General features: G+C 36.7%; 1 pseudogene; it reads right to left on the bottom strand.

Annotated features, from left to right (window-relative positions):
- Window positions 1-16,363, bottom strand: part of LOC128020189 (pre-mRNA-splicing factor CWC22 homolog) — a 38,218-nt pseudogene that overhangs the window by 14,797 nt on the left and 7,058 nt on the right.

The raw sequence follows: 16,363 nt of genomic DNA, 5'->3' as shown, positions 1-16,363 counted from the left end.
AGTAGTTTCAGATTAATTATATTCATAATTTTAGCTAAACTATTTTGAGTAGAATTTACTCAAAATAATTGTGCAACCAAATCAATTTAATCGTTTAATTTCTACATATTAAAATTAATTTTAATCCAGTATTTTTTTATCTATTGTATCTTTCAATAATATTCAGACAAATAAAGCAAATCCCATATTTTCAACTCTAACTTTATTTTTCTTATCCAAGCGATTTTTGCTCTCCCAAACAAGAGTGTGTGTAATGTAACTTAATATTGACCATTTCTCAGAGACCACAATACATGGTACACCACACACAATGACGGTAACAATCAGTGAATAGTGTTTGAGTATAAATTAGTCATTTTGAGTAGAAAATGAACTTCAGGCGTCACAAAAATGAATGTCACTAAAAGTAACATCAAAAGCAACCATAAAACTGTGTAAATACAACTCGAAAATTGTGAAAAGTTTAACATTTTTAATTATTCATGCCCCAGTGCATGATGGGAAATACACTGAAAAAAAATTATTCATTTAATTTACTTAAAAAAATTGATTAAATATAGCTAAAATAAATTGATTGCAACCACTTACCAAGTAAATTTTTTTAAGTAAATTCAATGAATCATACCATCATAATCATAATTTGTTTAAAACCAACTAATAATTATTAATTAAAATCAAAAACTAAATTTAAATGGATTAAACTAGCAAAATTGAGTTACGCTTAATTTAAATGGGGCCATAATCATTTTTTTCAGTGTGCGTGTGACACTGCAAAAGACATGTGACACGAATGCAACACTCGACCACATCCATCTATTTTGTTTCTATAGAAAAACAATCTCAGCCTGCAACAAAAAACAGCCTCTTATTCAGTTAAAAATATCCTTAAAAAAATATAAATATAACTAGTATTGTTATTATAAATATATCTGCTTATGTTCTCAACGCTCATAGCGAAGAGAAAAGGGATTGTTAAATGAAACTAACAGTCTATGCTCTTTATGGACCTCTACTGCCCTGAAAGACAGCGGAGACCAGGACAACTAGAGCCCCAGATACAGATCCCCTGTAAAGACCTTGTCTCAGAGGACCACCAGGACAAGACCACAGGAAACAGATGATTCTTCTGCACAATCTGACTTTGCTGCAGCCTGGAATTGAACTACTGGTTTCGTCTGGTCAGAGGAGAACTGGCCCCCCAACTGAGCCTGGTTTCTCCCAAGGTTTTTTTCTCCATTCTGTCACCGATGGAGTTTCGGTTCCTTGCCGCTGTCGCCTCTGGCTTGCTTAGTTGGGGTCACTTCATCTACAGCGATATCATTGACTTGATTGCAAATAAAAACAGACACTATTTCAACTGAACAGAGATGACATAACTAAATTCAATGATGAACTGCCTTTAACTATCATTTTGCATTATTGAGACACTGTTTTCCAAATGAATGTTGTTCAGTGCTTTGGCGCAATGTATTTTGTTTAAAGCACTATATAAATAAAGGTGATTGATTGATTGATTGATGGTTTACACTGTTGGGAAAAATTGCTAGATATTGTAAATATTCAAGTCCAGCGATGTAAGGACAGACTCGAAGAGAACAGATCAAGTGCTGACAAATACAGGCATTTCCATCAAACTGATGAGCTGCTGGCACTGAACTTGTGTTTCATAAAACAGCAGGGTGACAATCACAAACAGGCCATTTCTGGAGAAAGACATTTGATCAGTTAAACAGGAGGGAACACCCAGTTGCCATTAGCCAAAACAGACATTTTTTTCCCCACTGTGAAACTGCAAAACAAGGATATTAAGATGACAAATGCTTCCCAAGTGACCACAAAGGCACAAATTACCTCTGAGATTGAAAACAAATATTTAGATGAAGTTAAGAGCTTCCGATAAACAGCTGTGTGCAGGGACACGGAACGCAACACAGACCTGCAGGATTTGAGAGAGAACAGCAGCGATTATTTACGTACTGTCTGGCTCTCGGGGAAATCCATTTTTATCAACTTGTGGGCGCATTCTTCGAAGTCCAAGCTGTGAAAATAAAACATGAAAACGTCACCTTCTGCATCTAATGTGCTAATGAAATATAACACATTGAGTTTAAGCAGATCCCATGATATGCATATCATTTTAATATATTAAATGCAACTGCAGCACATAATAAATCAAATGTAATGTATTAAATATGAACCAGACTGCATTCAAATTAAGCAAAACTATCACAGCACCAGAGGGCGTCATCTGTTGAAGGTTAACAAAGGGAACAGCATGATCAGAATAATAATACAGTCCTAATACCCAAAAGATTTTACAAAATGTGTCCGCTATAAGGAAAAATGAGGCTTTCTAAGGTTTAAGGTCAGACTAAGATTCTCTCGCTTCAAAGCCTGTTTTGGGCCAATGTTTACAGTGCTGTAACAGCATGGATAAAGATATTATATTACAGCTGAGCTGTGAATTTCAAGTCTGAATGTGAAAAATAGACAATAAATAAAGTGATAAAAGTATGATTTTATGATCATTTCTGTATAATGAGTCAGTCAAGATAACTAGAAATGGGTCTAACAAATAAAATGAAATAAAAATAAAATAACAAAATAAAAGGTCTGATTTAAGAATCAGTCAAAATGAAACAAGAAATAGGTTTTCAAACTAATAAAATTAAAAATAAACAAAATTAAATAAAAAAAGGTTTGATGTATGAATCAGTCATATGACTCAAATCAAATGAAATATAAAATTAAATAAGTAAAGACTTAAATACAAGCAAAAGACTCATGATGATTTCTAGAACTAGATTTCCTTATAATGAATCAAGACAACTAAAGAAACTGATTCCTAACTAATAAAAATAAAATGAAAAACAAAAAAAATCTAATAAAAACCAATTCATATAAAGGAAAAAGTCTGATGTATGGATTAGTCAAGGAACATCCTCAGGGTCCCCCCAACCCCCCCCAAAAAAGGAGAGAAAAAGATATCAAATAAAAAAAGAAAAATTAATAAAAGGTAAAGGTTTGATGTACAAATCTGTCAAAACGATCACGAAAGAGGTCTTTAAAACAAATAGAAATTCATGTATGTGCTATACCAATTATGTTTAACTCAACACTGGCATTTTTATTAAACAGGGAGTGTTTAGTCAAGTCTTTCTACTCTCTGCCAGTGCAAAGCAAACTAAAGCAAACATCTCTTTCAGACATTCTGCATCTATCAGTTAGTTTCACAATCTGCTGACAAACAGTCATGTGATGACCACAGATACAAATCTCTCATACACACAGACCAACACAGCAGGTGTCAAACTAAATACTTTAGTTTATGGAGTGGAAATGTGGTCTAAAAGTCTGACCAAGCTAGAATCTCTATGCGTGTTTCTGTTCTAAAAAAAGTTCACTGTGCTCTACTTCTTAAGTGTTTGAATGCTGTGCCATGACCACTTTAAAGGGCAGGGGCAGCCAAAAAGAGAGGGTCGTGATGGCTAGACTTGACACTACAGATCCCATGGTGCACAGTTAGCCACCAGGACAACTCCATATAACTGTCAGTCAACACCACCACACTGCAGTACACAGCAGCACAGAATCAATCTACACAATCATAACCCTCACCTTCATGTGCTTTCAAAATGGTATGACATTGTTCTGTGGAACTGTTTTGTTTTGTTTTCTATCTTAATAAATGTTCCTGGTCATACAAGTTTGTTCAAAACGTTGGAGGTCAGTAACATTTTTATTCAAAAGTATAAGTTCTTCATCAAAACATTTATTAAATTGATCAAAACTGACAGTAAAGATATTTGTAATGTTACAAAAGATTTCTATTTTTAAATAAATGCTGTGCTTTTGAACGTTATATGAAAAGAAGAAGAAGAAGAAGAAAAAAAAACTTTATAAGAATGTTTCTTCAGTAGCACATGAGTATGTTAGAATGATCTCTGACAATGAAGACTGGAGTAATGACGCTGAAGTTTCAGCTTTGCCATAACAGGAATAAACTGCATTTTAAAATATATGTTCAAATTTAAAACAGTTATTTTTTGCAATTGCAATAATATTGTACAATATCAGAGTTATTTATTATTTTCATATCCGAGTTATTTATTAAATAAATGGTGAGAATAAGACACTTCTTTCTAAAACATTAAAACAATCTTAATGCCTCAATTTTTCAACAGTAGTGTATGACATTGTGAAAATGCCCAAACTTACAGACCCGGTTTACCACTCTCTTCCAGTCATTTCTTTTCTTCTATATATAAAAAGACAGAAAACCTCACAATGGGAATCACAGGGTTGTGCCACAAAACCATTCCACTTGATTTCAACAGAAAAATAGGTCTGGCTAATCTAATTTCCTACTGGGTCATACTTTTTCTTGTCCATACACAAGCCTCGCCTCCAGGCAGGGGATTTGTGGGCCAAATCAGTTTCATCCCATCCTCAAGACAGTTTGTATTAAGGCAGAGTAGGAACCGTTGAAGTGCCTCTTTCTGCACTCAGGGCAGTTAACAGAGGGACAGCAGCACCGGGCGACCACTCACTGAGCTGCAGTATTTTTATTTTATTTATTCTTTATTAAACAGGGACAATGGACAATAAAGTATTACCCCAGAGTTAGCTACAGAGCTAAATTTCATCTGCTGTCCCTAGAGCGCTGTGAAAGGCCAGGTTTGTTTTAGGAGGCAAATCCAGCTGCCAGCAGGCAGGTTTAAAGACTTTAAGGAAGCTATTCAACTCCCAACTAGTGAAATATTTAAAAGCTTGTTACACAACAGCAGTTGAATGTGTGAATGAAGCCTCGTTGGATGTTAGATGTGCTGCCCTACAGCTGTGATCACATACACAGTACATGCACATAAAGAAAAACTGGTGAAATAAAGTTAGTATGCATGTAAAACCTGCTTTTGGCTTCACTAAGTTTTTGATACAGAATCAGCGTCTGCTGCATCTTTAATGTGCGAGTGCTCAGCAGCCCTGAGGCGCTGAGAGTTTTCGCTTTCAAACATTCTCCACAATAGAAGCCTTTTTAAAGCTTCAGGTAAATAGAAGTGGATAAGGGAAGCTGTGAGGATGCCTGTGAGTGCACAAACACACACACACACACACACACACACACACACACAGTGGAGTGTGACCTGGTGCCTGCTAGGGATGCATGAATATTCATGCTAGATTCACAGTGATTTTCCAGGTGATACAATATTAAGCCACACTGGGATTATTTTAATTCACTTTTTATTAAACCAATATGTTTCCTGAACACGGCATCTATACAGGATGCAAGCAGCACAACACAACATGACAAAAGACAATAGAACCCATTATAATCAGTGATGCTGTCTACACTGGATGCGGCACGATGTGACACGACTGATGCCTTGTTCTATTTATGAAGTGCTAACGCAAAGTTGAACTCATATGCTACCGTGTCTTTGTCACGTCCAGTGTAGACAGTCTTTAGCTGTTGCAGCACGACATGAAAACTATTGTGTCCAGTGTAGACAATTTTGCAAACATTCCCAGTATCAAGACTCATCATTATGAGAGTGAAGTCAGATGTTGTAACAGCACCTATGATTTAAACTATAGCAGCAAAAATGGCACTATAATATATATATATATATATATATATATATATATATATATATATATTTATATATTTATATATATATACATATATAAAACAAAATTACCTTAACCTCATTTTAACTTTGAAGTTACAATGAAAATGGAAAATATATTAAAAGTATTCAAAATAATAATACAAATTTATGTAAGAAATTAAATGTTGTTGTTAATTTGTTAACATTAATTAAATGTTTTTTAAATGTGTTGGTGATAAAAAAAAAAAAAAGATTACGATTACCAGGATATGTATTAAATTTCATCGAAAAGCTGAAAAACTCCAGCTCTAGAAGGACAGTCATACTGAGTAATGGTTCTGTGATGCCCAGGGAAATAGACTCATCCTGCATTCCTCCTACTCTCGTCAATCAGCTCATGAATTATTGTTTAAACGTCTTTCATACTCTCTTGATATTAAAGGATAACTAATTTTTAAGTCCTTCACTTCAGCAATTTCTGATCCACGACGGCACTCTGCTGCTCTGTGCCGGTGAAATCCAATAAAAAAAAAAAAACTAATCTGAAATGTTCTTAATTCAATATGTGTGTGGCGGCCCTCAGGGGCCTCTCAGTTCAAAAACAAGAAAAACAGCCTTGTCCCTACACATGGGATCTCAAATTTAGGTTGTTTTTCTGTTTCATCCAAAACGATCTTTGCACAGGCTATTTCTGGTGGCTTTTAGAGCTGCTCCCATTCTGCTGACGGACGCATGGAACACGACACAGAACCTTGGATCACATGATGCACACACTCACCTTGACTGGTTTGGAGAGGTAAATCGTTCGACGGAACACAACCAAGTTCACCTCCGTCTGGTCGATAATGGTGACTTTCTCTTGTTCTAAATAAAAAGCAGAAAAACTCAGTACAGTTAAACAGGACAGAGACCGGCTGAAGCTTGTGTCATATGATCTGTCTCCCTCCAGAGGTCAAGAGCACTTGGTCTCCGCAGAGTTATTTTAATTCACAGGCTTCTACGATGAAGCAATTAACACAGCTAAGCCCATTTGATCACAGAAACAGAACTACAGGATAGCAGAGAGACACAGAGCTCACACTGTCTGACCTCAATGACAGGAAGCTCTTGAACCTTCACATTATAATCAATGAGATATCTGACAGAAGTGACAAATTCAAATACATCTAAAAACAGTATAGTGGCTGACGATGTGTTTGGTGCAATGGAGTCATACCATGAAATGTTATATATATGCGGAGAAATGCTGCACATAAATAATAAATGGCTTTAGTAATTTAATACTTGAAAAATAAAATATATAGAAATATCTTTATGTTAAACTAAAACCAAAGAAAAAATTGTTACTTGAAATAAGTTGCTAGATAAGGATAAACAAGTTATATTTCATCTAGTTGTCAAAACTTCTCATCTTCATTTAGTTTAAGTTGAAGTACTAAAACTAATAAATACTACATAGTGATTAAAAAAAAAAAAAAAGATTGCCCAAGCATCTGCATCCTTATGTTTCTGGCTTTAAACTACATTACAACTGTTTTAAGTGCAAGAAACATTGTTAGTGGACCTCAGTGAAGAAAAAAAATGTAATGATCCCTTTTATGCCTGAAACACAATGTGCTACAGTCTGGAACAGGCAGTCTCCTGACAGCCATGGTGTTTTATGCAGTTTCTCCTCAGCTCAAAACCCAAGAAACCATATGATCAGGATTATCTAGCGGAACTAATGCAAAGCATTGTCCCCAAACACTGGCACTCGCATAAGAACTCAGGGTGTACTCACACTAGGTGATCTGAACTGTGCCCAAGCGTTTGACCCCCAAAGCCTGGTTTGTTTGACTAGTGTGAAAGCTCAGTACTGCACACGGGTGCAGTTTATTTGGCCATCCCAACTGGGCCAGAGCATGATTCCGTTGGGGTGGAGTACAGAACAGCTACTTTTTGTGCACTGCTGTCATCATTATCACACTAAAAGTTTTTTATATTTTAATATAGCACCAAATTGTTCCTTTTCTCGATGACAATCTACATTATAGATATGAATTAAATTATATTATTGATCACCGTATTTTTATTTAGCTTTCATTCAAACTGACCACACATTTATAGGTCAGTAAAGTTTGCAAATAAATAAAAAAATATTATTATTTAACAATAATAACCTTCTTCGTCCTAATTGAATGGTTCAGTGGTTTAAGAAAAAAGCTGTAATGTGGACCAGACTCCATGCTGATAGTCGTCACTTTTTTTGTCTTTATTACACATTTGTAGTGGAGAGCTTGCAAAGACAGATGGGGGGAGGGTGGCAGACAACTAGTATTACTGTAAAGAGCTTTAAAGGTCTCTATCAATTAAAACTTTCACTCTACTTGGGATTCATTTGGATTTGACTTTAAGAAAAAGTGACAAGCGTTAACACAAATAAACTCTCGTCTTTGCCCAGGTCTCCTGTTGACATCTTAGGTCAGAACTACATCCTGTCACTTTCTCCACTGCTGAACAATTGCATTAGCTTTGCTTCTCAAGCCGTAAATGGAGTAATCATCTCCGCATCAGAGGACAAGCATCTCCAATTGTTGCAATCAAGGGGTACCATTTAAGCTTCCTGTACCATATGGCTGTCTCCAGTCCATTGTACAATTAGTACACAATTAAAATCCAAATGTGCTAGCAGAGATGTGCATCAGAGGGCATCTTTTCTAATAGGCAGTAATAAGGAGAACTGAGAATGCGTACAGTAAAAGAGTCATTAACTCACCCCGTTTAATTGCTTTGTACTTCTCCTCGTTCTCAAGGAAGTTAGGATCCAACTTGAAGACATCTGCAAAAGGAATATTGTTGATGTAAAGCTAACATTCATTTGCAATTACACTTTTCGCCTCAATTAAGTCAGTGCCAACGAGATGTAATCAGAAGCAATCACCCATTAAGAAGAATTTGCTGTGTATTTGCCATTATAAATAAAAAGAGCTTAATGTGATAATGGCTGTTCATGCTACCCAAAGGGCCGCGTGTATGGATTTTCAATTAGCGCACTTTGTCTCAGAAGCCTCAGAAAAAATGCTTATCCCTAAACATCAGTAAAGACAGTGGCTAAATATGAGAAGTGAGAGAGCAAAACCCTCAATTACACACGGACAGAGCACGGACTGCAGCCTCTGCTTTGAGAGCATGCGTTCCCTCCTGGGTGGATTTAAAGAGAAGGAAGCCATCCATTATGATCATATCAAGGTAATTAGCTGCTAGACATGAGAAATTGAGGCCTGGCAGGTTAAATGAGTGAGGTAGTGAATCTTACTCAACACTTTCAGTAGCAATGATTAAAGCAGGAACAGTTTTAGTGGAAATTAAAAAATAAAACTTAAAGGTACCATTACAATGTTTCCTGAGGTGTACTTATATTGTTAGTATGATGTTTAAATTTAAAATTTGGAAATAAAAGGCATTTTTATATCCTGATTTTAGCCCTCTGGCTTGAATGCTCTGTTTGAAGGGGCACAGGGCCATCGCCAGAACAAACCAAATGGGGGGCATTTAATTTTCATAGGGGGGCACACTTTTTTTTAATGATCTGAGACAGACCATAACAACAACCCATATTAGGCTATAACTAAAATAGACCACAATAGTCTTGTTTTGTTCAATTATTCAAATAAAATACTTCACCGTATGATCTCAACGTCTCTACTACGGCGTGCGCACTATTGAACACTCGACATGGGAAGCAGAATGCTGCATCAGCTTTGACACTATATTCAAGCCAGTCATGAGTATGATACCATGAAGACACAAAGGAGCGATTTTTATTATTATACAAGCGAGCAGGATATCGCTGTACAATGATCTGATTCGGTCCTTCATTTCCAAGATCATCAATGGCCTGCAGCTTTGCCCAGTCACAGCCAGAGCGATGGCAATCACGTCATCACTAGTAGTAAGCCCATTCATAATTAGACCCGCTGCTATGTCTACGCTGTGAACTTGTGTCTCATTAGACAATAAATTCTCCAATCCTACCATCTCATTAGCTCCAGAGTCGTCTCCACACACGTTGGTGTTGGTCAAAGTCGTCTTTTTCACCGACGAATCTTTAAACCACTTTCTTATATCCATACTGTAGCCTTTCCTGTTCGGGCGGAGGTCTTTCTTTGTTCTGGGGAAGTCATGGCCGGGGAAGTCATGGCCTAATGGTTAGAGGGTTGGACTCCCAATCGAAGGGTTGTGAGTTCTAGTCTTGGGCCGGATGGAATTGTGGGTGGGGGGAGTGCATGAACAGCTCTCTCCACTTTCAATACCACGACTGAGGTGGCCTTGAGCAAGGCATCGAACCCCCAACTGCTCCCCGGGCGCCGCAGCATAAATGGCTGCCCACTGCTCCGGGTGTGTGTGTGTGTGTGTGTGTGTGTGTTCACGCTGTGGTCTTTACCTGCCCCTCACAATATTCTCCTGCAGGAGTTCTTGAATAATGTTGGCAATGTTGGAAATGTTCACTTTGTTGATCAGACCATTGATGGACTTCTTCAGGGCCTCCCAGCTCATCCTCTGATACTCCAAACTGTGGAATTAATAAGAAAAGAATGGATGAAAGACCAACTACACGGATCTCTTAAAGGAGACACTTTCAGCCTGTTAACACAGCAGTGATCTTGAAACACTTGTCTTTAGCGCCCGGTAATAGACCATTTTAAAGGTCATATTTTGAACAACTGTAACAGCAGGACAGAACCTTCAATGCTGTCTGCTTCTCAGTCTGCATTTCAGCATGAAGTAGCCTGGAAAATGCTGATGTTGAGGAGTTTCAGAGTCCTACTCGGCTCCTTTGAGAACAGCTATTTTTCCCCACCAACTAATTTCCTGAGCTTAGCTGCTCTTGAGACTGATCTCTGATGTACTGTCTCCATCACCTATCTTCCAGTGTCTGGCCTCGAGCACTCCTCCTGCTATAGATATCCCACATCCCTAAGGGACACCTCTATATTTCCTGGCTGGTGACCTTCATTCCACTGCGGGAGGAAATTCAATCGACCCCTTCATTGAATTCATGTGGATGCGTTTCCCACCATCAATAAATTAATCTTTTCTTATCACAATGTGTGAAGAGACTTCAAAATCAATATAATTCAAGATGGATCAACAAAATAAATCCTTCTTACCTTATGATTGAGCCTTATTAGAGCTGACCAATAAATTAAAAAAAAAATATTTCTATATATTTAAACCTTTTGACAGTATTCAATAAATACTTCAGTATTTATGTATTGTATTTTCTCTGAAATGGCTGAGCGTTAAGCAATAGGAATTTGAAGATGTGTAGATTAGAAAAAAATATAGAAAATGAAAATTTTCTAATATGTAGGTATTTTCTCTTACACTGATTTTCACAGTAACACCAGGAAATATTATGAGTATTTTCATTTGTAAACACCAAATTAACAAATACAACATAACAAACATTTACCTCCATACAATGCTGTTTAAAAGTATGGGGTGGATAAGATTTATTTTTTAAAGAAGTCTCTTATACTCAAGACTGCATTCATTTAAACAGTAAAAACTTTCATTTTGTGAAATATTGCATATATTTCATATACATTTAAAATACCATTTTCTATTTTAAGAAATTTTCTCATAACATACGTTGAAAACTTAATTTTTTTGTGGAAACCATGATACATTTTACATGATTTTTTATTGATTAGAAATGTCAAAACAGCAGCATTTATTTGAATTAGAAATCTGTAACTTTTGGAGCATTACAAAAGTCTTCGTATTCTTTTTTTTTTTTTTTTTTTCGCATCCTTAATGAATAAAATAATTAATTTATTTAAAACAAAATCTTACACCACATTTGTTTTAACCATAGAGTATAATTTTACAAATATATTTTATGATAAATTCTACACCTACATTTCTGCACATTTTTTTACAAATTCAAAATAATATTTAGCAAAAAACGGCATCTCTATTAAGCGTTTTAAATTAATTCATTTTAAATCACAGTTTCAACTGATTAAATTTGATCAATGAAATTTACCAACTCTAGTGGCATTTATACTACTGGAATTCAAAGAGATGCAATGTTTTATTTATATCATCATTAAAATAATTACATAAATATGGTGACAATGCAATATTTTGCCCTACTTCTTACTGATTCACTTTTTTTTTTCTCGTTTCCTCCTAACCCAATGATGGATTTTGAAAGTGAAATATTGTATCACAAAAATATAGTCTAAAGTGAATAAACGTTTAATCAAACAACAATGCTACACCCTTTACCCCAAAAAAACCATTTTTAAAAAAATAATAAATACAAAATATGTTGGACTGCTGAGCAAAGTGAAGCCAACCTGCTCTTGTCGGTGATCTGAGCCTGCATCATACGCAGTTTGGCTGTTGGGATGTAGGCCCCACCGGTGCGGGTCAGGATGGGGTCCAGCGCTTCCTTCCTCTTCTTCACTGGAGGCTCCTCAGTGGGAGGTTCATCACTTTTGGCTGGGGAGGCTGATCTTCCCCTCCTCCTGTGCTCCCAATCCCTCTCTCTGCTGGAGCGCTGCTCATAACGATCCCAGTCGCCATAGCGGTCTAGACCTCGCTCACGCTCCCTGGACCTGACGTGAGAACAACGGAGAACAAAGACAACGTTAGACCTGAAAGGTGCAATATTTTACAGCAAATTTGTCAAGAGCATAAACACGTTTCCCTCACCTATGACCCCTTCCATAACGTTCTTCAGGAGAACGAGATCTAGATCGGGATCTAGACTGTGACCTCTTTTCTTCCCTAAAATGTAGACAAATGGCAACAGTTTACAGAAAGGTCTGAATTCTACATTGATTTTGTTCAATTGAGACTAATAGAAGACTCACCTGTCAGGTGAGGAGCTGCTTTGTCTGTTTTTACTCTCACTGTTAAAGGGCACGCTGAAACAAACACATTCACACTAGTAAAGCATAGTAGAAGCTGCACCAATCAGTCAAGCACTGAATTTGTGTCAAGTGGCTATGGATCACATGACTTGCTCTATACACAGTGAATGTCTGACAGTTACTTAAAAGTAAACTGTATATGCATATATCTGAAATCACATGCTAACATCCTAACAAGACAGCATTGTTTCAGTTACATAAGAAGTTTTGGAATTTTGAAAATAACGGTCAATAAATTATTATCAATAATCAAACAATAAATACAGCCAAAATAATTAACTGAACATACATACATACATACATACATATATATATATATATATATATATATATATATATTACCGTAATTTATTAACTAATTTTAATAGATTTTGCACTGTTTAGTACTAATTTGTTTAATTTACTGCCAATTTATTACTCTTGATGTGTAATGCATATTAAAAAAAATTATAAGCAATTTATATAAATTAAATAAATATGAAAATATATACAAATATTTCTCCATTTAAAAATTCACATTGGATCATAAAATTGTTTGCACATTGCTTCTGACTTTGAAATTAAGTAATTTAAATAATTAATTTAAAAGACATGCAAAACAGTAGCTCTGAATATACGTATTTTTCGGACTATGAGTCGCATCTAAGTATAAGTCGCATCAGTCCAAAAATACGTCATTACGAGTAAAAAAAAAAAAAAAAAAAACATAAGTCGCACTGGACTATAAGTCGCATTTATTTAGAACCAAGACCCAAGAGAAAACATTACCATCTACAGCCGCTAGAGGGCGCTCTGTTTTCAGGGAGAGACTACAGGAGCACTGAGCAGAATTGAGCGCCCTCTCATGGCGATAGACGGTAATGTTTTCTCTTCGTTCATTTCTCTTGGTTGATGTCAAATTAATTTTGATACATACGTCGCACCTGACTATAAGTCGCAGGACCAGCCAAACTATGAGAAAAAGTGGGACTTATAGTCCGGAAAATACGGTAGCAGTGTTATTTACTTATTTTTCATATAAATTTTAACTTCTCCATTGTCGTTCAGTCGTAGTACAAGTAGGATGTGACAGTTGGTCGGTGCGGTATTTGCCCTGCCCATCCTCCACTGTGATTGGATGGATGACTGAAAACTAACAGAGATGAGCACTGCATTTTGCCAAAGTTGAACATTCAGTACCACTTTGTAGTCCTGCTGGCGTTTTAAAAACACGTCGCTCCCATTGAAAACTATTGGGAAAAAATATGCTATGGGTTTTTCAAAAAGCCTATGGAAGTATTTCAAGTATTCGGTTACTGTTGCATGGTATACATGCCATCGTACCACCTAGGCTTGTAGTCAAATCCTGGTTGACATTTCTATTTAAGTTGAATTGCTGCTGAGAAAATTATTCAGTCCATGAATCCTGCAAACCTGAAGTGACATTCACAACAACAGAAGCCAAAGCTCAATAACTGAGTGTTGAATCAGTGCCGGGGAGCATAAAAGCCCATGAAATAATCATAAAGTGCAGATCATTCTGCCAAGCATGCAACTGGGCCTGAGACTCAACACCTGCTGTTTTCCCTGTGGATCCTTTTTTCACTTCCAACACAGCCACTAAATAAAGACAACAAAAACACTGAAGCCTTTATCAATGCAGTTTTATATACATAATGACTTAATACACCACGCACACAACAGTGTAGCGCTTTAAAAATGCATGAAAGGATGATTATTGTTAAATGATCTTGAAATATATAATGGCTACAGTTGCAGTGTGAAGTGGCTCCTAGGCAGCTGGTATCATTTCCAGATACAGAGCTCAATCTCTAAGAAAGCTTCGCTCTTAATGTCGAGCTTCAACAATGATCATGCAATTTCATAAAGACTTTGAGGAACGAACGCAGCCATAGCTTAAAATTAACACTTGACATACACCAAATGAGACTAAAAATTTCCTTTGGCAAGCAACCTAATTTAGCGGGAACCTTGGTCCACAAATAAAAATCTAAGAATGACACTCTGACCCACACTAAGATAAGTGATATGCAATCAAGTCAAACACCATCAGAGGTCTCATTTTGCCACATAAGTGGAATATTAAAAAAAAATCTAAATATAATCATTATTATTTAAATGACAAGAAATTATATCGCTACAAAATATTTAAATTAGAGGACCAGAAACAAATAAATTAATTCCCAGAATATAATATAATAAGAAAAGAAAAGAACCATTTGAACGTTTACGGTCAGCCATATTTTTTATTTATCTATTTTGAAAGAAGTCTCTTATGCTCACCAATGCTGCATTTATTTGATCAATTATACAGAAAAAACTAGGAATGTAATGATTCACTCAACTCACATTGTAATACAATTAGATTTTTCATCTGACAATCTGACAATATTTGGGCGAGATACACTGGATATCAAAATCTGGAATTTGATGAGGCAAAACATCAAAATACTGAGAAAATCAACTTTGAAGTTATCCAAATGAATTATTAGCAAAGCATATTGCTATTCAAAAATTAAGTTTTTATATATTTATGGTAGGAAATTTACAAAATATCTTCATGGAACATGATCTTTATCGTGTATCGACGATAATCAGAGATATCGACATAAGCAGATTATGGCTCTTATGATATTAGGCTCTTTTTTCTATGAATGTATTAGATTATAATAATAATAACTATTATATTTATTAGGCTGCTTATTATAATAAAACTGCCCAGCTATTTCACTTCAGCACCGCATTTCACACACACACACACACACACACACACACACACACACACACACACACACACACACAGCGTGTGCGAGCGCAGGAGGATAAGAGCCTGTAGTCACTGAAGTTGTCCGTTTTTACTCGGATAACTCATTAAATCCATGAAATGAAAGAGATAGAAAACGAGGAGTTGGTGCCTCACACATTTAATGGCTGCTACACGACAACGCGCTCTTCTCATACATGATACATTAACTCTTTCTTGGCATTACAAATAAAATAAAGACAGAATATTAACAAGGCGGCAGAGAGAACTTATCATCCATAGTTATTAATCCATAGACCTTCTATTAAAGACTGATCATTTAACTTATAACTGTCACGGTAGGAAATCCAGTGTTTCCTCCGTGTCATGTTTTGTTATTGTTTTTGTACTTACGTTGTCTCCATGTGCTCGTTTAGTTGATTGTCATCACCTGGGTGTTGATTGTCTCGCTCCAGCTGATCGTCATCATACCTCTGCTACTTATACTCACCTCGCTCTCTCTCTGTTGTCAGATCCTCTCTTATGTCTCCATGCACTAGCTGGATTACCGTCCTCCGTGTTTGTGTGCTGGTTTGGATTCGTGTTGTCGTCCGCGTGTCAGTGTTCCGGTCTGTTCCTGGTTCCAACCATTGACCACCTTCACCTGCACCGCTGACTTCACCTTCCCGCTCTTCTCACGCCACCGTAGACCTTCCTTGCCATTGCCAACACTCTGGACACTCTTTATCAATAAACAACATCTGATTGCCTGCAATTGCTTCCTCCTCTTTTATCTGTCGTTACAGTAGGATCTGACCATCATGGAAGCAGCAGGCGATCGCTCCCCATCTCATCTCGAAGAATTTCTGCAACGAGCTGTGGGTCGTATGGATCGCCAAGACAAGGCGATAGATGAGATGGGTCGAGCCTTCCAAGCAATGGTGACGAAGGTGTCCGAGCTCGTTCTCCAGACGCAACAACAACAACAATCGTCACCCGCTGCGCCTCCCACGCCACCCACACCGCCGATCGTCTCCGGGGGGATTTCCCAGCCCGAACCACGCCTCCCCATCCCGGAGAAA

The sequence above is a fragment of the Carassius gibelio genome, chromosome A9 (genome assembly GCF_023724105.1).
Source record: "Carassius gibelio isolate Cgi1373 ecotype wild population from Czech Republic chromosome A9, carGib1.2-hapl.c, whole genome shotgun sequence".
Taxonomy (NCBI): Eukaryota; Metazoa; Chordata; class Actinopteri; order Cypriniformes; family Cyprinidae; genus Carassius; species Carassius gibelio.
Note: the sequence above shows the minus strand (reverse complement) of the source record. Positions and strands in the feature narration are given on the sequence as shown.